General features: G+C 34.2%; 2 long non-coding RNA genes across 2 annotated transcripts; both read right to left on the bottom strand.

Annotated features, from left to right (window-relative positions):
* Nucleotides 1–4,049: 4,049 nt before the first annotated feature.
* LOC125049835 lies at nt 4,050–5,995 on the bottom strand. Its single transcript, XR_007117059.1, has 2 exons — nt 5,779–5,995; nt 4,050–4,372 (listed from the first exon to the last, which is right to left on the bottom strand). It is a non-coding gene; the product is annotated as an uncharacterized LOC125049835 (long non-coding RNA).
* Nucleotides 5,996–7,312: 1,317 nt separating this feature from the next.
* On the bottom strand, nt 7,313–11,662 carry LOC125049843. The gene is made up of 3 exons (XR_007117062.1): nt 10,287–11,662; nt 8,041–9,957; nt 7,313–7,726 (listed from the first exon to the last, which is right to left on the bottom strand). It is a non-coding gene; the product is annotated as an uncharacterized LOC125049843 (long non-coding RNA).
* Between the last annotated feature and the right edge of the window lie 16,247 nt (nt 11,663–27,909).

Raw genomic sequence — 27,909 nt, 5'->3', positions numbered from 1 at the left:
AAACTCCATCTAGCTCAACACACTTCACTAACTATTCTTTCAATACTCCTCTTAGAAACCCCGGTCGCATCTAATGGCAAATTAAATATAAATTCATTAAACTATTTTTATCAAGATGCTTAAAATAATTAAAAACATTGTGCACCATTTCACGAGATTGCCCTGGTAATGTTTGAAAAAAGATCAACATGTACAGTAAAGATCAACATAAACAGTAGCAAAAGAAAAACAATAACTGTCTCTTTTATACTCATAAGCTCAAGCTCGGTCAACCGAGCGCGAGAGAGACGGACAGTCTTTTCATGATGTATTTGTGATTGTATTTCAGTTTGACATCACGTCTCGCGCTTATTCACAGACACTACACAAGCACAAAGTGTACATGTGTTGAAGCCGCCAGCTTTAGATAACATACCTATACCTGTGTGTGATCCAAACAAATTTAACACTAAATAGCACTTACAATATTAAAATGTTTCTCGGGAGCACCACAAGAGATTTTGGGAAATTTATATATACCTAATATAAAAAAAAACTAAAAGCTAAAGGCTAAAAGGAATAACGATGATATCTTTTGTTTCATTGTGATTCAAATTTGATTAACAAAAAGTGTAAATATAAGAATACATATACGATTCCTTCCCTAACTTTGATTTTGTTCCTGCTTTTATCTGCTGCATTGTTTTTTATAAAACCATGCGCCTATTTGATTTAAGTAAAGTAGTTTTTTTTGTTCTATTGAACAAAATATTATAAAAACTAATTTAAAAGTATGGAGTTTCTTACCCATTCTTCTTCATATGAACTACCTTTTAGAAGCGCCAACAAGTAATTTTTTTTATAATTGTAACTTAAATGAAATATGTACATGATTTTACTGAATTGATTGATGAGAGTAGTTGGCGCCCGTAAGATAGTACCGGTGACCCCAGAGCTGGTGCTTTCCTTTCTCAACGAATAAGTATCACAATACACTGCCAGAGGGACCAAACTTTTTAAATCTTCTATATAAAAATAAGTCGGGTTTTCCTTCCTGACGCTATAACTCCAGAACGCACGAACCGATTTCCACGGTTTTGCATTCGTTGGAAAGGTCTCGGGGTCCGTGAGGTTTATAGCAAAGAAAATTCAGAATAAATTTCAACAGAAAAGCGGGATCACCAAACGAAATGTTACATAAAACGAAGCCATCTGGTGGCGAAACGGAGTACGCCGGGTTTGCTAGTTTGTTATAATTTTCTATTTATTCATTTTTCATTATTACTAATACTATGTAGGTTGAGAATGTATGTGAGGATAATGTATGTATTTCTGTAATAAATAAATAAATAAATATTGTAAATACTGTATATTTATGTGTCAGAACTAAATATGTCTACTTTATTATCAAAAATATCTATATTTCAAATAAAATCGTACATCATTAAACTAACATCCCTAATCATAAAAAATAGTCTCATTGCACTATTAAAATACTTTTTCGTCTCATTCTGCCCAATTGTATTTACGCTGCGATGGACGTATATATATAGAAGACAGAAGTTGGTGCACTTAGGGATCATTTATAAATCCTCTTGCTTGATTGATTTTTTATGATATTGAAGGTTAAAGAATACTACTTTATTTATACGTTTAAGGATTCCTAAAGAATTTTATTGATTGTTAAAAATTATAATAATAGTATTTGGCATTAAACCGATCCCTTTTCTACCACCAACTGCAATGTTAGTACTGTAATAATTTTTTTATAAAACGTTTGGTGAGTAGTATAACAATTAAATAAAAAACCACCTGGCTCATCTGATCCATATTAGCCGCCCATGGACACTCTAAATGCTGCTCGCAAGTACGTAGCCGGCCTAACTTATACTATACCAACCTCTATTCATGTGGAGGTTGGTATAGTGTAGGGGGGCAAACGGGCCTAAAGAGATGCCCAAAAAGGGCAGTCATCTCAGCCCATGGACAGTGGGTGCGTTGTCGGCCTTTAATGGAGCAGTAGTAGAACAATAATTATACAATAAAATTACAAAAGACCTCTTGTTTACAACAGAAATATTCTTGAGACCGAAAAAACTTATTTATTTATTTATTAACACTTCGTTGCATATACATAAATATAATACAATTGACATAATTAAATAAAAAGAAAGCAACTGGCGGCCTTATCGCTTACGAGCGATCTCTTCCAAGCAACCACTGTGAGAAAAGAAAAAAAAGTATTAAATTACATAAGGTAGGCAAGAAGTGCAAAAATACATGTATTACATATAGTTGTTCAGAAAAAGAAACTAAACAGGAACAAAAAATAAACTAAACTAATAAAGGAAACATGACAAAAATTTATAATAATAATAATAAAAAGTGCACATGAATCATTATAATTTAATTTCAGAATTTAATTTAAGATCAGTCTCATGTCAGTTAGTAGGTATTATTAAAGTTAGGGATACGATGTGGACAGGTAATGTTTGTACAGAAGAAATTTAAAGGAAGATAGAGAAGGAGCTAAGCGAATAGGGATATCCTAGAGGTAATAAAACCTGTATACGTACTACATCTTATATTCAATACTTATGTATTACATAATTATGTATAAGGAATTTCGGTGGTGCGTGGTTATGATCCATACATTTTTTACCTACTTTCATATCCTTCGTCGTATGAAGGTAGGCCTTACATTTAGTGGTCCAGTATCTCGAGCATCTATAACGTTGCCCATTGTGTTTACTGTAAGTATGTATTATCTTTGTAGAGTAAGACACTCATACCCGAAGGCTTTCTATAGACTTTGGCTAGAAAAAAAATTATATGTTAAAATCTGTAATAAAATATTTATGAAATAAACTCTAACTCAAACTAACTTTATTCATATAGGTAACCAAGTACACTTATGAACGTCAACAGAAAAGATGTTAAATTGATACACAACATACATAATTTACATTTAATACCAGTTCGCAAATCAAGGGCGTAGAGCAAGCAACAAGAACTGGCAAGAAACTCCCGCCACTCTCTTTAATCGCCTAGTTTTGAGTCATACAAATTGTTTGAACTGGACTAAAGATTAGGATCAATTAAATAAACAGCTTTAGTCAAATTTATATTATTTGTTAATTTACGTTTAACGAGAGGTTTTGAATTTATTCAGCGATAATTCTCTCATTTCGCTTGGGAGTTTGTTGTAAAAATTAAAACAATTTCCATATAAGTGGCTTATCTTCTGGAGCCTGGTTGGTCAAAAATAGTATTCAATACAATTGGTTAATAAAATCGAACGTAAATTAGGGAGGTATCGGTAGCAATCGATCTCTTCTAGGTTTCAAGTAAAGAAATATTATTGGAAACATGCAAGAGTAACTGTTATAAAAATATAATCCCGTGTAAGAATGTTGAATTATAATTTTATTAAGTTCAAAGAACACGACCGGATGAAGAACTTAATAAGCACTGCCTCCGATTTTTTACTATATAGCTGCTAAAACATAAGGCTAACTTCCTTTTTGAATGGGTAAGTATGGAGTTTCTTGCCCATTCTTCTCCATATGAAACTACTTTTTGGAAGAGGCAGCTAGTCATTTATTTTAATAATCTTAATTATGAATTTAAAAAGTACCTTTTTAATAGGCCTAATTGACATAATTTGACTTTTGACTTTTATTAGCTACTTACCAACATATGGAACATTTTTTGGAATAAAAACCCAAATACATTTTTTAAAATATTTTTCTAATAAAAATCTTCCCAGAGTTTATCGAATCGACTCGCATTGGTCTAGCCGTATTCGAGTTTTGCACTTAGCATTTTTTTAAATATAGATTATAAAATAGGCCGTTTGCCCACCTACACTATACCAAACTATATTCATATGGAGGTTGGTATAGTTTAGGGGGGCAAACGGGCCTACGGGATGCCCAAAAAGGGCAGTCATCGCAACCCATGGACAGTGGGTGCGTTTTCGGCCTTTAAGGGAGCAGTATCCTCTTTATATGAAGCGTTTCCTGGGTCAGCTAGTATAACAATTATACAACAAAATTACAAAAGACCTCTTGTTTACAACTTGTTTATTCTTATGAGACCAAAAAAACTTATTCTAGAGGTAATAAAACCTGTACACGTACTACATCTAATATTCAATACTTATGAATTACATCATTATGTATAAGGAATTTCGGTGGCGCGTGGTTATGATCCATACATTTTTTACCTACTTTCATATCCTCCGTCGTATGAAGGTAGGCCTTACATTTAGTGGTCGAGTAACTCGAGCATCTATAACGTTGCCCAGTGGTACTGCTGAATCTGTGTTTACTGAAAGTATTATCTTTGTAGAGTAAGACACTCGTCCCCGAAGGCTTTTTATAGACTTTGGCTAGAAAAAAAATTGTATGTTAAAATCTGTAATAAAATATTTATGAAATAAACTCTAACTCAAAATAACTTTATTCATATAGGTAACCAAGTACACTTATGAACGTCAACAGAAAAGATGTTAAATTGATACAAAATTTACATTTAATACCAGTTCGCAAATCAAGGGCGTAGAGCGAGCAACAAGAACTGGCAAGAAACTCTCCGCCACTCTCTTTAATCGCCAAGCTTTGAGTCATACAAATTGTTGGAACTGGACCAAGGATTAGGATCAATTAAATAAACAGCTTTAGTCAAATTTATATTATTTGTTTGAATTTGAATTTATTCAGCGATAATTCTCTCATTTCGCTTGGGAGTTTGTTGTAAAAACGAAAACAATTTCCATGTAAGAAGTGGCTTATCTTCTGGAGCCTGGTTGGTCAAAAATAGTATTCAATACAATTGGTTAATAAAATCGAACGTAAATTAGGGAGGTAACGGGGGGACTCGTAAGCAAGTGGTAGCAATCGATCTCTTCTAGGTTTCAAGTAAAGAAATATTATTGGAAACATGCAAGAGTAACTGTTATAAAAATATAATCACGTGTAAGAATGTTGAATTATAATTTTATTAAATTCAAAGAACGCGACCGGATGAAGAACTTTAGAAGCACTGCCTCCGTTTTTTTACTATATAGCTGCTAAAAAACTTCCTTTTTGAAAGGGTAAGTATGGAGTTTCTTGCCCATTCTTCTCCATATGAAACTACTTTTTGGAAAAGGCAGCTAGTCATTTATTTTAATAATCTTAATTATGAATTTAAAAAGTACCTTTTTAATAGGCCTAATTGACATAATTTGACTTTTGACTTTTATTAGCTACTTACCAACATATGGAACATTTTCTGGAATAAAAACCCAAATACATTTTTTAAAATATTTTTTTAATAAAAATCTTCCTCAGAGTTCATCGAAACGACTCGCATTAGTCTAGCCGTATTAGAGTTTTGCGCTTAGCATTTTTTTAAATATAGATTATAAAATAGGCCGTTTGCCCCCCTACACTATACCAACCTCCATATGAATAGAGGTTGGTATAGTGTAGGGGGGCAAACGGGCCTACGGGATGCCCAAAAAGGGCAGTCATCGCAACCCATGGACAGTGGGTGCGTTTTCGGCCTTTAAGGGAGCAGTATACTCTTTATATGAAGCGTTTCCTGGGTCAGCTAGTATAACAATTATACAACAAAATTACAAAAGACCTCTTGTTTACAACTTGTTTATTCTTATGAGACCCAAAAAACTTATCCTAGAGGTAATAAAACCTGTACACCTACTACATCTAATATTCAATACTTATGTATTACATCATTATGTATAAGGAATTTCGGTGGTGCGTGGTTATGATCCATACATTTTTTACCTACTTTCATATCCTCCGTCGCATGAAGGTAGGCCTTACATTTAGTGGTCGCGTATCTCGAGCATCTATAACGATGGCCATGGATACTGCTTAATTTCTGTTTACTGTAAGTATTATCTTTGTAAAGTAAGACACTCATCCCCGAAGGTTTTCTATAGACTTTGGCTAGAAAAAAAAATATATATTAAAATCGTAATAAAATCTGTAATAAAATATTTATGTTTTTTTTAATTTTTTTTTAAGACAATTCACAACAATTGACCGAGTCCCATGCTGAGCTGGTGAAGCTTGTGTTATGGGTACTAGGCAACGGATATACATACATATTATAGATAGATAGACATATAAATACATATAAATACATATAACACCCAAGACCTAAGCACAACACCAAATGCTCATCACATCGATATCTTCGTCTCAGCCGGGGATCGAACCCGGGACCCATGGATTCGCAGTCAGGGGTACTAACCACTAGACCAATGAGTCGTAAAAAATTAACTCTAACTCAAAATAACTTTATTCATATAGGTAACCAAGTACACTTATGAACGTCAACAGAAAAGATGTTAAATTGATACAAAATTTACATTTAATACCAGTTCGCAGGAATTTACATTTAGTACTGGCGTAGAGCGAGCAACAAGAACTGGCAAGAAACTCTCCGCCACTCTTTTTAATCGCCAAGTATTGGGTCATACAAATTGTTTTCGTTAAGTCACCAAATCGATCCCAAGGATTAGGATCATTTAATTAATCGTCAAATTTATAAAAAGCCTTGTTCGTTAATTTACGTTTAACGAGAATTTTGAATTTATTCAGTGATAATTCTGTAATTTCACTTTTGGCTTATCTTCGGTAGCCTGGTTGGTCAAAAATAGTATTCAATACAATCGGTTAATAAAATCGAACATAAATTAGGGAGGTAACGGGGGGACTTGTAAGCAAGTGGTAGCAAGCGATTTCTTTTAGGTGTAGAACAAGTAAAGCGACATTATTGGAAACGTGCAAAAGTAAGTGTAATAAAAATATAATCACGAGTAAGAATGTTGAATTACAATTTTATAAAATTCAAAGAACGCGACCGGATGAAGAACTTAATAAGCACTGCCTCCGTTTTTTTACTATGTAGGTGCTTAAACGTAAGGCTCACTTCCTTTTTGAAAGAGTATGTAGTTTCTTGCCCATTCTTCTCCATATGAAACTACTTTTTGGAAGAGGCAACTAGAGTATTTTTTTTTAAATATGTCTAATTATGAATTTCAAAAGTGCCTTTTTAATAGGCCTAATTGATATAATTTGACTTTGACTTATGACTTTTATTAGCTACTTATCGACATATGGAACATTTTCCGAAATAAAAACCCAAATACATTTTTTTAAATATTTTTAAAAATATAATAATATTTTTATTTTTTCAATTACGCGTTTTGTTATTATTGTTGTTATTATAAGTAATATTATTTTCGACTTTCCAGTACTTTACACCACATAATGGTAACTTTTAGGTATAAAGAGTCACTGGGACGTCACGTAACGTTTTACTATTGGGTACAGAAAAACGTTACGGCGCGTTACATGGGGGGGAGGGTCAATAATCTCCAAAAATTGCGTGACGTAATACTTGAACGCTCCCTAATGCGAGCTTAGCATTAAATCTCCAGTAGCGTCTTTAACACATTTTGTCTTATAGTATTTAGAAGATGTATCTCTCCAGGACTTTCTATATTTACGTTTTTCACGTTCTGTCATATCGTTTTATTAAGCCCGCAGCTCTTGCCTTTAAATATTTTCGTCGTCTCGTCGTCTTCGTCGTCGTCTTCTAAGTCTTGCTTTATAAGCGGCGAATTTTATCGGATCGTTCTTAATTCTGGCGTAGCGTTTTCTTTCATTTTCACGTTTCTTTTCTAACATTTCTTCTCTACCTCGGGGCGTTCTCTTTGGCTGGAATTCTGTAACAAATGTTTTTCTTCAATACCAAATATGTCAACTATACCAAATATTGCGTAAAAGTGTAACAAACATAAAAAAATGTATAAAATTTAATTTTAGTAAATTTAATCACATTTATAAATAAAAGCTATCACTCCCCTGTCTACGTAAAAACAGGAAAATGATGCACAGAGAAGTATGTATATATATAAACTTCGTTTCTAATTTAATATTATTAGTTAATTGACGCAAGCAAGTTTAACAATATTATGTCATAATATTGTTAAACTTGCTTGTTATTATTATTATTTAAAATAATATTAATAATACGTACCAGAGTGAGACGTTGTCTGACCCAGGCAAACGGCTGTCGTAGCCTGCGATGACTGCGGTCACGCTGTGACGACGGTGCATGACGATTTGGACGAAACAAAGGTTTTATTAGACGAACTTCATAGCATACTTTAAAACATAAGAACGTCGACGTCACTTACTAGTTGTTTTATTACAGATTTTACCGTGTTAGGTGGCAGGGTAAATTCTTGTCGCGTTTGTTAAGCAATCAAAAAACAATAAAAATAAGGATTTCAAACATGGGCCATGGTTAAATGCAAGTTACTTTATTTTTATTAATTACACTTTAATATGGTTTATTGTGTGTTTTGTTGTTGGCCTATCGTGCCTAATCCTATGTCCTTGCCTAATTACCTTTTTGCCCGTAACAATATTCGATAAAATTGACGCAGAAACAAGGTAACAGTAACTCCAACGGTGGAAGAAATTACACGACTTTAACCTTTATTTTTGAAGTCTTTTATAAAACAAACGCAAACGGGCTTATCTAATGTTAAGCGATCCGCCACCCATGGCCACTCAATGCCAGAGAAATGGTATGTTGAAAAATCTAGGTTTTTATGAAATGAAACCTTTATTTCTTCAAAAAAACTTAGCCTAAGTACAAGTTTTTATAATTACAATCATAATAAATATTTAACAATGTAATTGTAGAAATTAATAATTACGCGTGCAACAAATTTGTAATATCCTGTGCACAAGATGTTTATTACCTAGTTGGTGTGACGCAGAACGACGGACGTCGAGGTGATACGGGTGGTATTTCGTATTCTGCCTAGACGTCCGATGATGAAACTCAGCTGCAGAGCTCAGAACAACTCCTCTATAGCTAATATAAGTAACTAATATTATTTATATAAATATATTTCTTGCTTTACTTTTAGACATACATTAGAGTAATATATTCATATATAATTATCATAACAGAATTCAGTGCGCATCCTTATGGTGCTAAGCAAAGTGTAAAGTGCCTTCAATTTATCCGGTATCCGGCCGGATAATTTAAAATTGGAACCGGATTAGCCGGATAGTTACCGAATATCCGTTTCATCTCTAATTAAGATTATCACTACGTATATAGCCCTTTGGGCCAAAATATATAACTTTACAGCATAATAATAACATCATCTTTTAAAATATATTTCGGCCGGGGGTGAGTGTGACTTCGGCATTCTTTAGAAATCAGCAGGTCCTTCGTAATATGAAGATATGCCTTACATTTCGAACAGATTGTTTTAGAACATATATAACGTTGGGTTTGGTTTTGAAGATCTGCTTTTTTGCAAAACGTGTAACCATTGTGAAGAAGTAGCGTTGCCCCGTTCATCTTTCTGTAAAATCTCACTGCAAAAAATACTATGTTATTATATGCTATATTATACATATATCGTAATCTTATCTGGACGTTCATCAACCAGATGAACCGATTAAGTGAAAGACTCATCGTCCTCAAAGCTGTACACTGTCATAAGACGCTGGACAGAAACCGGTGAAAACAGATTGCTTTAGATGTTTCCTTGACGATTGAAGAAAGATAAATCTTATAACAACTACCACGAAAATATAAAAACAATATTGATATAGTAAAGTGTTAATTTATTTATAATAATATTTATTTGGTATATGGTACAAAAATGTTGAAGAGCTCAACGTCGTCTCTGCTGTTTTGCCTTTTCTCTCCATATCTTTCTAGCTTCTAGTTTTTCTCTGGGTGTCATTTGGTTTACGGTCTTTATAGTTCCCTTCTCTTTTTTTCTTTCATATTTCTTCTTTTCCTTTTCCCTATGTTGGGAATACTTTTCGGGGTCACTTTTTATGCGTTGGTATCGCAATCGTTCTGCCAAACGCTTTTTTTCAAGACGTTTTTCACGAGTTATGTTTTTTGAGGAGGCATAATCTAAAAAAAATATAAAGCTAATTCAAACATTTTGAAAATAACATTAAATAATTGCTACATAGTATAAAACCAACGTAAAACAAAATTACAAGAAGCAAAAAAATACAAAGAAAGCAGTAATATGTCACTTCCTTATCTACCCTGGACGTAGTCTCTAGCCTGGTGTCTTATGAAACAGGGGAAATACGACAGGGAAGAGAAGTTTTCATGAAAAAACAAAGATTAATCACGATAAAATATGTTGTAACGAAAAAACAAACTAACACGGAAAACTAATTGAATATAACAAACAAAACTTTAAATGCAAATAACAAGTAAATATAACGTACCAGTAGAGATATTGCAATCACTGACATGTCCGAGTGAGCCGAGTGGCGTGATAGAATTATCCGCCTATGAGAGCATTCAAACGGCGCTCGCGACGTTTATCGTTAACTTTAAAAACAAATACTCTGCCTATTGAAATTTGTAGCATTAACATAATACGATAACGATAGTAACTCTTAACGTAGAACTATCCAGGTGTTTCGCGCACTAATATGAGGGTAGAAGGCAAATTAATATTACAATTAAAAAGGCATTTAAAGCTTTAAGTTAAATTATATAATAATATTTTTAAAAAATTGGTGTGGAGCTTAAAACAGTTATAAAAAAATTAACGCACATATATGTTGTTTTTATACAGAACTGAACTGACGGTTTTCCACAATCCCACTTGCCACACACACTTGTGGGAACACACAAAAAAAATGTCATATCATTAAATTGTCTTAAAATCGTAGATTGCAATGGCTTAATTAATTGTCCTTAAGTCCTAAATTTGAAATACCAGCCCACTAAGCGACAGTGCCGTGGTGACGTGATATATTTTACTGTTATGTTTTTAATAAAAAAAAATCTCAATTTAGTGACATGAATGTTTTTAATGGGAATAAACTTCTTTAAATCTAACGCGTCAAAGTATACTCAGTTATGAGGATATAAAATATATTAATACAATTGTTATCTTTTAAACTATCCTTTAAGGCCTGTATTCACTTTTATTAGTGATTAGTGCAGGTGATTAGTGATTAGGAGATTAGTAGCCTGCGTAGTAAAGTGATTAGAAGCGTGTTCTATTTTTTTTGCGAGTGAACTGCGAGTTGTGACGTCACGTGCGCCCTCCCTTCCCCCTCACTCGCAGCGTGCCTGCCAAACTATATGACAACTGAATTTACTTAACAGAGCCACTAAACAATAATTGGACACTACTTGCACTACACACCTGCACTAATTTCAATTACTAATCACTTGCACTAGCACTAATCAAAGTGAATACAGGCCTTTACACAATTAAAAGAAAATAATAAGATCGTGCTGTAGAGCATAGTTCGGCGGGTCATGGTTGTGACTACCCCATTCCTTGGCAACGTGTAGATCCTTAGTAATATGAATATATGCCTTGCAATTTGAAAATTTTGTGTTAGAGCAAACAAATCGCTGATTTTGGTTACTCAGAAGTTTTTCTTTAAAGTACGTATAGCCATTGTATAGCAGAACTTTTCTCCTGTTTGACTTCATATAAAATCGTGCTGTAAAGTTTTAAATAATACACTAATTAGATTAATAATAAAAACGAATATCCGTCCATATTCTTCTATATACATACTATTAGGACCATGATACCATTTAACAGACGTTAATCCAGTAACTTTTCATGTCACGAGTTTTATTCATTTACCAATTTTATACAAAATTAAATAAATAAATCAATGGCTTCAACATTTTTAGATCTGGGCCTCAGATGTCTGTATGTGTTTCATGATCATTTGACAATCTAATAGGCGAGTAGGTGAAGCCTCCTGTGCCTGACGCCATCGACTGGGTCTAAGGCAAACCGGTTTCCTCACGATATTTTCGTTCGAGCGAATGTTAAATGTGCACAGCCGGGGGTTCGAGCCTGCGACCTCAGGGTTGAGAGTCGCACGCCACGCCACTAGGCGAACACTGCTCACCCAAGTCTAATTTTGCGTGAACACGAAGTTTCTTCAAAGGAATCTTACGTTAGGTATAATTTATTTTCTACTACAATCTCGAAAAATGTGTATCAGATCATTTTGTATACTAATCTTCGGCGGATCATGATTGTGATTTAGGGACATCTTTGATATTTTCAAATCGTTGGTTACATGAAGGTAAGCGTTACACCTTAGAGAGGTCGCTTTGGAACATGAATAGCGGTGTCCTTCGCATATAATTGAGTGTTTGCTAAACGTATTTCCGCCATACAAGAGAACACTCTTTCCATTGAATTTCTTATAAAAGCATGCTGAAACAAAATCAAAATTTATATAACAAACTTATACGAACAGAAAAATATTTTGTCCTGTTATGTTTGTAATCCGCGAAAATAGAGGACACCGTGAGCCATTTTTGCCAAAACCCTCCATCTTTTAGTCGATACCAACTCCGGGGAAATAAAATGCAACTTTCTCTACAGCTGTGATGCTTTTTGACATCCAACACCTTTTGTCTTCAGTCAACGTGACCACGCACGCTGTAAAGCACGCGAAACCTCGGATAAATTTAAAATTATGTTAAAATTATTGTAAATTTATAATAATACATAACCTTAATCCGGTAAAAAAGCTTTTTCTTTAAAAATATTTTGTTTTGTTTTATGTAATAGGAGGCAAACGGCCAGGAGGCTCATCTGATGTTAAGTAATACCACCTCCCATGGACGTTCTCAATGCCACAGGGCTTGCGAATGTTAAATGCGCACATAGAAAGAAAGTCCATTGGTGCACAACCCGGGATCGAACCTACGACCTCAGAGATGAGGGTCGTTCGCTGAAACTGCTATTTACTAAATCATAAATATAACGTAAACAAACTTTTTTTGATGTTTAAATTTTTATTTTTTCACAATTAACCGATAACATAAATTATATCTTCCTTTATTATATATTTCGGTCGACTGTGATTATGTACTAAAATCCCTTTAGATACTTCTTGATTTTTCGTTACATGAAGGTGTGCTCTGCACTTTTGGGAAGTCACCTTGGAGCACGTGTACCGATATCCATTTGACATTTTCTGATGTTTATAAAACGTGTAGCCACAATAAATTAAAATCTCCTTCCCATTCAGTTTCTTACAGAATTGTGCTAGAAAAAAATTGACAAATTAGCCAAACTTACATTTCAAAACGCACATACTTTGTTCTGTTAAAATACTCAAAACTCAAGAAGAGTATCCCTTTCCCAAAATACAAACTTCATACGTCATTGTATGACATCTTGAAAATAGATTTAAGTTCTATTGACATTGACAACCAAGCACAGTGTTTGACGCTGCTGATAACAGCCACAACAAATAAATTTTCTTATTTAAAAAATATGGTATGAAAGTTGGAGACGGATACGGACAGCAATTTCCGTAAGATATGCTCGAAATAGAAGACGCGTTGCCAAATTTCAACAACACACAAATGGCGATTTTGGCGAATTGTGGTAGCCATCTTGTTTTTAAGTTTTTGGTCTACTGCCGGATGTCGGATCTTCAGACTAGAGTCTATACGACAACGGAAAAAACACCCCCAATCCCATTCCCCTCGAAATAAAATTCTATGAATATAAACCAGCTTTTTATAGAATAATAAATCTTAATTATATAAATTTGTTCTAAACTATCTTCGTACTATATGAACAACATCATTTTTTATTATATATATCGGTGGATCGTGGTTATGCTCTGAGGGCTGAATATAAACTTTATTATTTCTCTCCATATGTAGAAATGCTTTGCACTTTATCGAGTAGTATTTTGAACAGACATAGCGAGTGGAGCCATCTCTACGAACGAGTCCACTCCTCGTATACGTATGGTTATTGTAGATCAGAATATGACTTCCGCATGGTTTTTTAACGAAGCGAACTGGAAATAAATTTCATAGACTAAAAATCAAACAAGCATTTACATAGCGCTTAAGCCAATAATTATATTTTTTACATACACGCAGTTAAGACTGCAAAAAATAAATAATAGTTAAAAAAAACTAAAAAACACGCTTTTAAAGCACATCAAACTCGATAGACGAAAAATATGGCACAGAGCGCCCCACGCTTTTTCACAATAATACCAGTATTTTTTGTTCATTACCATTTTCCGCCTAAATTAGAAATTATTTTTCACTTTTTAGTTTGATGTGCTTAAAAAGCGTGTTTTTTTGAACTATTATTTATTTTTTAGTTAATTTTTTATTAAATTTTTTTCGGATTATTGCAGTGTCATCGATCTTTGACAGGTGCGCAAAGTTCGAATTAAATCTGTCCGTTAAAAGTGGGTCAACATCGAGTCCGAAGGAGTCGGTTACATACATACATACATCCTACAGGTGAAGCTAATATAAAGCGTGTAAAAAAAACATAATAAGGAATGAAAACGGGTAGATATCTCGCAGCCAACTAACTCTATTAGCCGTTCTCTAGCCTTGCCTCTTTACTAAACAGCGTCGTTTAGCTAGTCGTCAGTAGCAATTGTTTTTTTGTTACAACTTTTAATATATTGGCTGGTTAAGACCATATGACAGAAATATCTGCCATGTTTTTTTATACATGATACATCATGGAACATTGTGTTCAAGTAAGAAAAATATCTGACAAAATTCTTTATTTAAAATGTAACATTACTGTTTGGAAATCATGACAGACGCCACATTGACAGTTTGGAACGTTTCGGCACTAGGTGGCAGAAACTGGAACTAAATTGAAGTGAACTAGGCAAATAATAAAACGTCACCGATCCAATTAATACATATTGTCTAGATGTGTCAAATGGCTGAATATCATTCAGGCCGCTTGTTGCTATTTAATAAATAATAGTAAATATTTATTCCAATTAGATAAAACAGATCCTTTAAGTAACTCTAAAAGACATAATAAACAGCCTACGCGTACAAGTCTCCCATAGCCGACAAGCGTACGCACAAACTGCCTAACAATGTGCGACTGTGTATAGTTATCTATTGTACTGAGGATTCTACTACCTCGCAATCTGCGTAAAAGTGATGCTATTCCGACGGATCGTCCAGAAGTCATCAGTATGAGCTTGGGTAAACGTGATTAATTGAATGGCTAACTAAGCTAGTTAGCTGGGACAGACACACTAGCTATTCCGATTCCAATTCCAAAGTTGCAGCACAAAATAGAACTACATCAAAATTGCATAATCTGGAAGTTACATGGCACCGTTACGTATAGGCCGTAATCTTGAGCTAATTCAAACAGATGTTGTGTACCTTTAAGTTGAAGTTACCATAGAAAAAGACAAGACAGTTTAGTATAATAAGAATAAGAATAATTTTTATTTTCTCCTATATAACAACTACAACAAACAATAAGATTACAGTTGAGAAGGTTCCATTCCACAGCAAAGTCATATTGAGTGGTTACAAAAAGTACATACATATATGGGTAGGCAAACAAATTTAACGTTTTAATTAAAGAAAGAAAAACAAAACAGCCAACTAATTAGAAGTTAGTACAAATAAAGTTGTATGGGTGTATGTGAGGGTGTGTATAGTAAATTACTCTATTTATAAACTCTTTCTAAAACACAAATTAGATACGAATATAGCCTTTGTGTGTATAATTATACCGTGTCGGGGGGTGGTTGTGATTCTCAGATACTTTACAAATTATTTCATCAGCGTTAATGCGTATAAAGGCTTTGCATTTTCCCCGTTTCGTGCATCTGTATCTTGCAGCGCCATTTGCGAGAATATTAGATTTTCCAAAAGAATATCCGTTATAAACAAGTAGCCTTGAACCATTTATCGTTGTTATAAATTGTGCTGAAACAGATTAAATTAATTCTTAAAATTTGTTGAGTCGTAGTGAATTAAGTAAAAAAAGGGTGCGTGTAAGCGCGTAAGAAGTTATACTTCTATGGCATTATTAAAAATAGTTTTTGATTGCATGCAAATAATTAATTACAATAAAATAATCAAAGACTGGAAAAGGAGTCATTATAGTCAATAAAGTTCAGTTTACATTTGAAAAATTAAATAAATAAATATTTATTATTATTCTCTTACATTAAGTGTAACATAAATTCTATTATTATTCGAATGTTGTTTTTAAATTATGTCCAATGCCGTAGGATCTTCCGTGGGCAACTTCATTCTGTTAATTTTGTATCACGGTGCGCGCGCATCGTAAAATTTCACTCTTATCAATTTTTCATAGCGCGCCTAAAGAAGTATAACTTCAAAAAAACTGTGCGGAGACATCTCACATCTTAAATTTATAAATAATCAATAAATAAAACGTTTCCTTTATGGCTGTAAAACATTTTTCTTTATAGTACAGGGCGCAAACAGGCAATCACTTGATATCACATGGACGCTCTCAATGCCATATGGCTCGCGAATGCTGTACGCTCCTTTATTGAAGGACTCTAAGTCGAATTGGTACGGAAATACTTCAGTGAATAGCTGGTTACACATAGTTGAAATGGTGCGCGATAAAACTGCCATGTTGTGGAACGAAAACCGTCGAGGTGATACAGGTGGAGTTTCGCATTCTGCCTCGACTTCCCATGATGAAACTCAGTTGCAGGTATTAACCCGAACAACTCCTCTGGAGACTCTCCATGGTAAATGCGGTAGAAGATGCAGAGTGACCCCACAACTCTACGCAACGCTAAAGGATCAACGGAAAAGGATTGGTCATAGTCGTTTCGAACCGCTCTTCGTTGAATGCGGTCAAGAGGAAGGAGCTGGTACTGGGGAGCTCCCGCCCAGTTGTGAAAACAGCACTCCATGTGGGGCTGAATCTACGCTTTATATGTACTCAGAGTCGCCTTCAATTTTTTCTTTAAATAAATAAAAAAACAATTTTATAAAGACCGTTTTTCTTTATTTATAATTTAATACCATGTTTTAGTACAATATGGATTTTAAAACATTTTTATACTGAGCCTGCTGATTGGAAAATTGATTTCAAAATGTGAGGGCAACTATATACAGACCTAGACCGTTTGTCAGAAAGCTCATCTTGATATCAGTGAGTTATGGTGAAAACCGTTCTTCTGTAAGGGACAAATGAGATGATGGAATGCCTAGGAGGGTACACGAAATTTGAATTTAGTTAAAACGGGCAAAGAAAATAATGAAATGCATTCGAAACGTCAAGTAAACAATGTAAATAAATCGCAAATCGACACAAATCGAAATTTAATATCGCTAAATGAAAGAACCTACTTAAATTCGAATATAACGCGCTCCATTCTTTACATATTTGGGACGCGTGTGTTTGTGTTCCCCACGAAATCGCAAAATTTTATTATCAGCTGAAAGGAAAATAACCGCTTTACAAGCTTTAGTAAGTGCAGCAGAGCAGGTGTACCTAGAGCCTCCCTTTTTATTCGAACCGCGTTTCGAAAATGTGTACCCGTCGTATCTAAGTAACACTGCGCCCGGGGCCGTTGTTATAAATTCAGCTGAAAAATAATATTGACATTTTAATTTGAATTCTAGGCAAACATTATACAATTCAATTGCCTCTATTATATTGAAACTGGCCATGTACGTAAGCCATTATGCGGACACGGACAAACAACTTTCTTGTTAACCAGAACTCGGCGGAGAGTATCTATTCTTGATACGTAGAAGAGACTATTATCGCCCGTAAGTAGATGAACTGGTAGTAATCGTAAATTTGGTTCTTCTTTTTACACGCTTCACCTGTATGTGTGTATGTAACCGACTCCTTCGGACTCGATTCTGACCCACTTTTAACGGACAGATTTAATTCGAACTTTGCGCACCTGTCAAAGATCGATGACAATGCAATAATCCGAAAAAAAAAATGAAAAAAATTTAACTTTAAAAATAAATAATAGTTAAAAAAAACTAAAAAACACGCTTTTAAAGCACATCAAACTAAAAAGTGAAAAATAATTCCTAATTTAGGCTGAAAATGGTAATGAACAAAAAAATACTGGTATTATTGTGAAAAAGCGTGGGGCGCTCTGTGCCATATTTTTCGTCTATCAAGTCTGCAGACTCTCCATGGTAAATGCGGTAGAAGATGCAGAGTGACCCCACAACTCTACGCAACGCCAAAGGATCAACGGAAAAGGATCGGTCATAGTCGTTTCGAACCGCTCTTCGTTGAATGCGGTCAAGAGGAAGGAGCTGGTACTGGGGAGCTCCCGCCCAGAGGTGAAAACAGCACTCCATGTGGGGCGGAATCTACGCTTTATATATGTACTCAGAGTCGCCTTCAATTTTTTCTTTAAATAAATAAAAAAACAATTTTATAAAGACCGTTTTTCTTTATTTATAATTTAATACCATGTTTTAGTATAATATGGATTTTAAAACATTTTTATACTGAGCCTGCTGATTGGAAAATTGATTTCAAAATGTGAGGGCAACTATATATATATATACAGACCTAGACCTGAGCTCCCGCCCAGTGGTGAAAACAGCACTCCATGTGGGGCGGAATCTACGCTTTATATATGTACTCAGAGTCGCCTTCAATTTTTTCTTTAAATAAATAAAAAAACAATTTTATAAAGACCGTTTTTCTTTATTTATAATTTAATACCATGTTTTAGTATAATATGGATTTTAAAACATTTTTATACTGAGCCTGCTGATTGGAAAATTGATTTCAAAATGTGAGGGCAACTATATATATTACAGACCTAGACCGTTTGTCAGAAAGCTCATCTTGATATCAGTGAGTTATGGTGAAAACCGTTCTTCTATAAGGGACAAATGGGATGATGGAATGCCTAGGAGGGTACACGAAATTTAAATTTAGTTAAAACGGGCAAAGAAAATAATGAAATGCATTCGAAACGTCAAGTAAACAATGTAAAGAAATCGCAAATCGACACAAATCGAAATTTAATATCGCTAAATGAAAGAACCTACTCAAATTCGAAAATAACGCGCTCCATTCTTTACATATTTGGGACGCGTGTGTTTGTGTTCCCCACGAAATCGCAAAATTTTATTATCAGCTGAAAGGAAAATAACCGCTTTACAAGCTTTAGTAAGTGCAGCAGAGCAGGTGTACCTAGAGCCTCCCTTTTTATTCGAACCGCGTTTCGAAAATGTGTACCCGTCGTATCTAAGTAACACTGCGCCCAGGGCCGTTGTTATAAATTCAGCTGAAAAATAATATTGACATTTTAATTTGAATTCTAGGCAAACATTATACAATTCAATTGCCTCTGTTATATTGAAACTAGCCATGTACGTAAGCCATTATGCGGACACGGAAAACAACTTTCTTGTGAACCAGAACTTGGCTGAGAGTATCTATTCTTGATACGAAGAAGAGACTATTATCGCCCGTAAGTAGATGAACTGGTAGTAATCGTAAATTTGGTTCTTCTTTTTACACGCTTTATATTGTATGTAACCGACTCCTTCGGACTCGATTCTGACCCACTTTTAACGGACAGATTTAATTCGAACTTTGCGCACCTGTCAAAGAACGATGACAATGCAATAATCCGAAAAAAAAATGAAAAAAATTTAACTAAAAAATAAATAATAGATTAAAAAAAATAAAAAACACGCTTTTAAAGCACATCAAACTAAAAAGTGAAAAATAATTCCTAATTTAGGCTGAAAATGGTAATGAACAAAAAAATACTGGTATTATTGTGAAAAACCGTGGGGCGCTCTGTGCCATATTTTTCGTCTATCAAGTCTGCAGACTCTCCATGGTAAATGCGGTAGAAGATGCAGAGTGACCCCACAACTCTACGCAACGCCAAAGGATCGGTCATAGTCGTTTCGAACCGCTCTTCGTTGAATGCGGTCAAGAGGAAGGAGCTGGTACTGGGGAGCTCCCGCCCAGAGGTGAAAACAGCACTCCATGTGGGGCGGAATCTACGCTTTATATATGTACTCAGAGTCGCCTTCAATTTTTTCTTTAAATAAATAAAAAAACAATTTTATAAAGACCGTTTTTCTTTATTTATAATTTAATACCATGTTTTAGTATAATATGGATTATAAAACATTTTTATACTGAGCCTGCTGATTGGAAAATTGATTTCAAAATGTGAGGGCAACTATATAAAGGGTCTTTCATTAAGGGCTTCCTATCTTCAAATTTAAATAAAACAAAATTTGTGTTAGATATCATCAACAATTTTATTAGTTTGAAAGGCCTATCGATGCCATTATGTGTGGAATATCACATCGTTCAAATGTCCGCCCCGGCTTCTCTGGGTGGCGCGCATCCGAAATGTCCAACTTTCCATAACGCTGGTGCATAAATCAGGCTGAATTTGACCGATGGTATGGGTTATGTTGGCTTTGAGGGCCGCTGTGGCTTGTGGCTTATTCGCATAGACTTGCGACTTAAGAAAACCCCACAAGAAATAGTCTAATGGGGTCAAATCGCACGATCTCGGTGGCCAGTTCACATCATCTCCACGTGAGATGACCATGCCATCGAACCGCTCATGCAGAATGTTCAATGTGGCATGAGCTGTGTGGCACGTAGCGCCGTCCTGTTGAAACCACATGTCGTTGGTGTCCATATCATCCAATTCAGGCCAAAAGAAGTTAAGGTAATCATCGACCTATAGCGCTCTCCGTTTACGGTGATGGCCTGGCCAACGTCGTTTTCAAAGAAATATGGACCGATGATGCCGCCAGCCCAAAATCCACACCAAACAGTGACTTTTTCGGGATGCATTGGACGCTCTTGGATCTCATGTGGATTTGTATCGGCCCAAATTCGACAATTTTGTTTGTACCCATTCATCCAGAAATGGGTCATCGCTCAGATGATTTTTCGATGAAAATTAGGGTCAGTTGCCAACTGCTCCAGAGCCCATTCAGCGAACACAAGTCTTTGTCTATGGTCGTTTACCTTCAGCTCCTGGGTCAGTTGAATTTTGTGAGGGTGCAGGCCCAAGTCACGACGCAAAATTCGCCAAGTTGTGGTCTGTGAAAGGCCGAGTTCTTGTGAGCGACACGAAATCGACTGCCTCAGATTCTCCTGCTTGCTCTCACGGACAGCGGCGATGTTTTCGGTAGATCTTGCGTTTCGTCGACGTACGGGTGTTGGTTGATCGTTTACTGAACCAGTGGACTCAAATTTATCCACCACACTGCGAATAGTCCTCTCGGTAGGACGATTATGGCACCCGTAAAATGGGCGAAGCGCTCGGAACGTTGCCCGAACAGAACACCCATTTTGATAAAACAATTTTATCATTTGCACGCTTTGTTGAACGCTATATCCATCCATGGTGATTTGGCAAAACAGACTGAATAAATGACAGCCAATTTGACAGATGTAGCTTCAACAAGATGGCCGCTATCAACTGTAAAAGTTCGGAAGTCCCTATTGAAAGACCCTTTATATATATATACAGACCTAGACCGTTTGTCAGAAAGCTCATCTTGATATCAGTGAGTTACGGCCAAAACCGTTCTTCTGTAAGGGCAAATGGGATGATGGAATGCCTGAGGGTACACGAAATTTAAATTTAGTTAAAACGGGCAAAGAAAATAATGAAAAGCATTTGAAACGTCAAGTAAACAATGTAAAGAAATCGCAAATCGACTCAAATCGAAATTTAATATCGCTAAATGAAAGAACCTACTTAAATTCGAATATAACGCGCTCCAGTCTTTACATATCTGGGACGCGCGTGTTTGTGTTCCCCACGAATTAGCGAAATTGTATTATCAGCTGAAAGGAAAATAACCGCTTTACAAGCTTTAGTAATTGCAGCAGAGCAGGTGTACCTAGAGCCTCCCTTTTTATTTGAACCGCATTTTGAAAATGTGTACCCGTCGTATCTAAGTAACACTGCGCCCGAGACCGTTGTTATAAATTCAGCTGAAAAATAATATTGACATTTTAATTTGAATTCTAGGCAAACATTATACAATTCAATTGCCTCTGTTATATTAAAACTGGCCATGTACGTAAGCCATTATGCGGACACGGACAAACAACTTTCTTGTTAACCAGAACTTGGCGGAGAGTATCTATTGTTGATACGAAGAAGAGACAATTTTTGCCCGTAAGTAGATGAACTGGTAGTAATCGTAAATTTGATTCTTCTTTTTACACGCTTTATATTAGCTTCACCTGTATGTATGTATGTATGTATGTAACCGACTCCTTCGGACTCGATTTTGACCCACTTTTAACGGACAGATTTAATTCAAACTTTGTGCACCTGTCAAACATCGATGACAATGCAATAATCCGAAAAAAAAAAGAAAAAAATTTAACTAAAAAATAAAAAATAGTTAAAAAAAACTAAAAAACACGCTTTTAAAGCACATCAAACTAAAAAGTGAAAAATAATTCCTAATTTAGGCTGAAAATGGTAATGAACAAAAAATACTGGTATTATTGTGAAAAAGCGTGGGGCGCTCTGTGCCATATTTTTCGTCTATCGAGCAACCTATTTTACCTACCATACAATCTATTTTTTAAATATTGACGTTCACAGGTGTTAATAGTTAATAGATTTGATATAAAATTTGTATTTAAATTTTTGGTAAAGGTTTTATGAAAAAGATCGCCCATTGCACTACGTAATGATTTTTATATTACATCTGTTGTTTTAGGTATGTCATGTGTACTATGATAAAATAAATAAAAATAACTTTTATTAAAATCAGTACTAGTTACATTTAGTAAAAAAAACTTAAAATTGGGTACACTCGTATTCTGAGGTATCAAAAAATAAAAAGCCACAAATATTTACTAACAATTTGATATGTGCAATAAACACGTACGTGATGTACATAAGACAATTAGGTTCCATAATCTATATATATATAATGAAAATGGTCTTCGTTTGAGGCTCAATCACGCCTAAACCACTGATCGTATCGACATGAAACTACCACCATTCGATGCGAAATTTTTCCTAGATGGTTTATTTATTTATTAAATTCCAACGTTCCTTTTTTATTGCTGTTTTACTTTTATGAAAATTTATCCATACGGACTTCACCGCGGAAACATTCGGGGAGGCTTCCTAGAACCTCTAAACGTCAACATCTGTTAAAAACTCGGGAACTTAGCGGGAAGTTAAAAAGAAGAATAATAAAAATATGAAAAAAAATAAAATAATGAAACATAAAATTTATTTTAATTCGTCCAGCAAAGCGCGAAACGGCTAGTAAACTAAATAATTAAATTTAAGGATCTAGTTTTCAGGCTTTGTATGATGAAACCAAATTATCATCAATAAGTGTTAGTCAAAATAAAACAAAAAACATAGAACTGATTGTTTTTCTTTTTTCGACTGTTTAGGTTTTATTCACAAATAAAATGAATCATGCGCCTTGCGTAGCTACCGATCGTCAGATTTCTCGTATTGGTTCGACGACTTTTACGGCACGACTGTTGTATTTATCCTAATATAGCCTTTCATAGTTTTCATATATTTAGTAGGTGCGTGATTATGTTCGTTATAGATTTTCAGAAGATCATTGGCAGCAGACAAGTGTATATGTGCCTTGCATTGTTTTGATGCTCTTGAGGAACAGGCATATCGGAAGCCCTCATTCCGCATAGATCTGCTCTTCGAAAAAGTGTACTTCCCATACATAAGTAGAGTCGAGCCAGACACTAACTTGATGAATTTCGCTGAAATCCAATACAATTACAATAATGATATTATTTAACAAAAAACAAAAGCATCTAAATCCAAGGAATTCAGACAATCAGCCAGACATTCCTAGCCAATCTTTGTTATATATGTTTTATTATTCAATTATTTTATTATTCCAATTCGACTTAGGATCCTTAAAGAAAATAACGTACCAATTTTTAAAAGGCCGGCAACGCACTCGCGATCAGTCTGGCATTGAGAGTGTGCATGGGCGGCGGGGCGGTATCTCTTAACATCAGGTGAGCCTCAGTGAGCCCATTTGCCCCCAGTTCTATAATTTTTACAGAATTTGCACTGTACCCTAGGGTACCTATGCTAGCACAAACTATTATCCCCTAATGTCCCGAAATTATTTGTCTTAAACAAGACGAGACACAGTCATTACAGTTGTACCTATTTACTAAAAGTCTTGCGGGGGGTGATAAGCAATCCAAGTGTTTTTCAAAAACTCGGTTTCTTTGCATCTACGAGATATATGCGACGGCGAAAGGCTGTTTGCGATACCAAGGGGCAGAATGCTGTCTTCGACACTATCGACATCTTCATATGTTTGCATAGTGATTTCATATTATATATTTCATTTTTTTTCACTTTATCGTATTGGCTTGGTACTGTATGTTCGTGAATAAATAAATATTACAAGTATTCATATACGTCAATTCAAACAGCGGACGCGTTGTTGTTTAATCGTCATAATTTTGGTAGATCTTATTAGTCTGTGTTAAAAAATTGTATCTGAATAGTGCTTTTATTAATTTATTTTGTAGTGTTTATATGTTAGAAATGTTGTTTTTGCATGTTGTGTATATTTATTATTATATATCATTTTTTATAAGAAATGTATTAAGATTTTAAAATACAGCCATCTTCTTACGCCCAACATAACATAGCTTTGGACTACAATTGAAATTTTTTTAACTAATTCTACAGAAACGTATTAATTACTACAGTTCAAACAAATGCTATTTGAATGTACTTTTTTCTTACGAAATGCGCCGACGGAGCAATATTTAGGTTCACTATATAAAAATGTATTAAGCTAGTCATTCGAATGGGACATATTCAAACACAGCCAACAGGCTTTCCTTAGGGCTACAATATTTGAATTAATCCTATAGAAACGGCGCCATTAGCCATTAGTTCCCAATTAAGTCAACTCTCCTATATACCTGTTCGTTTATTATTAATTGTCAGACTAAATAATATGAACATAAAGGAAAAAAAAGAATAATTTGGAAATGTCACAACAATTAGGATAAAACGAGATGATATACACTCAAAAACATTACATTAATAATTCTTTATTAAAATAATATTTATGATGGAATGTTTTAATACATAATAAATAACAGAAATGTATTCCCAGGACATTATTAACTGTAAAACTAACGGATAACGAATCATCGAAAGATACGAACTTTCCTTAGGCTTATTTGTACCAGAAACGTAAACATTTGGTATAATGAGAAACATTACTAAAACGGGCACACGAAAATGTCTGAACCATGCTCCGAGCGGCATTACTATAATTATTTCTGCGTAGGTACATCAGATCAGATCAATTGTTAGGTTATTGTAATTATGACTAGACCAGACATTACTATTTCTGCGTAGGTACATCAGATCAATTGTTAGATTATTGTAATTATGACTAGACCAGACATTACTAACTATTTCTGCGTAGGTACATCAGATCAGATCTATTGTTAGGTTATTGTATTTTTGAAGACCAGCCCATTTAAAAAAAATAAATAATGTTATAAAGAACTGATATTGAAATTCTTGAACAAAAGATTCTATTTATACTGAACACCTTAATTATGTAAGTTTCTATAAGTCTACATTAAAAAACCACTCGTTATCCGTTGGTCAAATATTGCATTTATCGACCTTTATACTATATTGACTAGACTGTACAGTGTTTACAAATTATACTAGCGCTAAAAATGACTAGAATTCGACAAGCTGACTAGGTTCTATATCACATTTTTACAACCTGTTGACACCGGAAAATCTTGATGCCACAAGAATCCATGTTATCGAGACTTTCATATATTCATCTCACACAAACACATTCTCAATTGTTTGCATAATATTAAAAATAACGATCCTATACAATTACAATTGCTAACTGATTTGTGCGAATAACCTTCTAGTGAACTTTTAAATAAAGACAAATTATATAATAAATATTTGATACGTAACATAGGTTTATAACTCTTAATAATATTTAACAAATAATACATACAAGAATTAAGTGCTTAGTAAACTACATTGTAGCTTTGACTAAAGAACATATAGTAATTGTAAATTTAAAATAATATATTAAATTATAATAAACATAATAAACCGATGAATAATCAGAAACGTCTGGTGTCCACATTTGTGTACCTGTTAGACCACCTAAACATTTTAATTCAATTATATAATAACTATATATATTTATTAAATGAATGGAAGTACCCGTACAGTATGGATATCTTTATTGGACAAGTCTATCTTTGAAACTGAAATGTCACGGCTATAGAACTCAAAATTCAACTTAAAACCAACTAATCCTTTCGATTCATTTCACTAAGCGGTGGATGCGTATGCTCCATATTGCTCCTGATGATTGTGAGGTCATCAGCCAAATGAAGAAACGCCTTACATTTATGCCACCTGTTCTTTGTGCAACCCCATCGGAAACCATTTCGCGTCCGACTCTGCTTGTAGTATGAAAAGTTCTGGTAGATCAAGCGCTCTTTGCCCCGTGCCGTCATAAATATGTTCACTGAAACATCTATATCGGTAAATAATTGTTGGCTAAATAGGTCTCGACACCACTGACACTGATAATTTTTCGTATTATTAAAGGTTTTTAAAAATTAATTCCGTAAACCAAAGCTGAACTTACCTACAGCCTAAACGATTGAAGACATACTGATTCAATTATAAAAAATAGAATGCCACATAAATAACAAAATATTTATTTTGTATAAGCGATTTAGATGTATAAATAACAAGTCTGAGAAGAGAGTTTCTTGCCAGTTCTCGCCCGCCTTACAACCTTAATTTGGGAACTGGTAGTAAATGTACATTTGAACCTTCTAATTATTTTCCATATCGACATTCACCTATATGAATAAATAAATGTTGATTTGATTTGTAATGACTTCTATTACTCGATAATCTTACAAAATAAACTATTCTTTGTTTAATTTTGTTCCAGTATAATAAAAAAGATCCTGTCCACAGTCATCGCTGTAGTTTCCATATTTTGTTTCTTATTGTTTTTTTCATCTGGGAAGCCTTTTATAAACAAATTATCTTTAAATGATGTATTTGTAAATCATAATAACCTATGTTTAAAGCCGACTCTATGATATATGCCTTTCACTTGTGCTAGTATGGGTTTCTCGTGATTGTGACCCGCCGACGACTGAGACACAACGTTGAGGTCTCCATCAACGGATAAGTATGAGTTACATCGTTTGGACATATATTGTCCAGTACACCTAAACCGTGTATAACCCTCCCTCGATAATTTATTTATTGTACTGTAAGTACATCCATCATAGTAGAAGTGTTGTTTGCCAGACGCCACCGTTATAATTTTTCCTGTGAACAAATTATTTTGTTATTTAATATTATGTATCGTTAGTAATATATCGATGAAACTATATTTGCACATGGTCAATGCGTCAATATTAATTATAAAACAATTTTTATTTATTAACGCTTATCACTAGCTAGTAAACACCATACCAACCCAAGGCTCGCCTCAGTGTAACGGTTTTCAGAGTTCGGGCAGTGTTAAACGGCTAGACAAAGGTTTTCTTTTTATTTAAATATTATATTATAGAGTTTATTGAGCATTGGTGTAAGAATATGATAATGCGTAAGTGTGGAAACTGATTTTTGGCCTTCATCATATTAATTGTATATTATTGAACCTTTTTTAGCTGTAAGTTTCCCTAAAATTGTAAAATAAAATAAAATATTGTTTTACCTTTATATATTATTTTTCATTATTCTTAATATATATACGTCTGTTGTAATATATATACGTCTGTGACGTTCGTTACTCCATACGATACGAGATTATAATATTTTTAATTAAAAAGACTATATGTTTCTCAATGTATGTCTATTGACTTAACATGTTATTACATTAAATTAAAACTTAAAATATCATAAAAGTTAATAGCTATAAACAAAAAAAAACTAATTTTAAAATTGCTATAAAATGCTTAAATTAAGTCTAATTTGAAAATATTATTCGAATATAAGTAAATTACAA

Source organism: Pieris napi, chromosome 5 (genome assembly GCF_905475465.1).
Source record: "Pieris napi chromosome 5, ilPieNapi1.2, whole genome shotgun sequence".
NCBI lineage: Eukaryota > Metazoa > Arthropoda > Insecta > Lepidoptera > Pieridae > Pieris > Pieris napi.
This window is presented reverse-complemented; position numbering and strand designations above follow the sequence as displayed.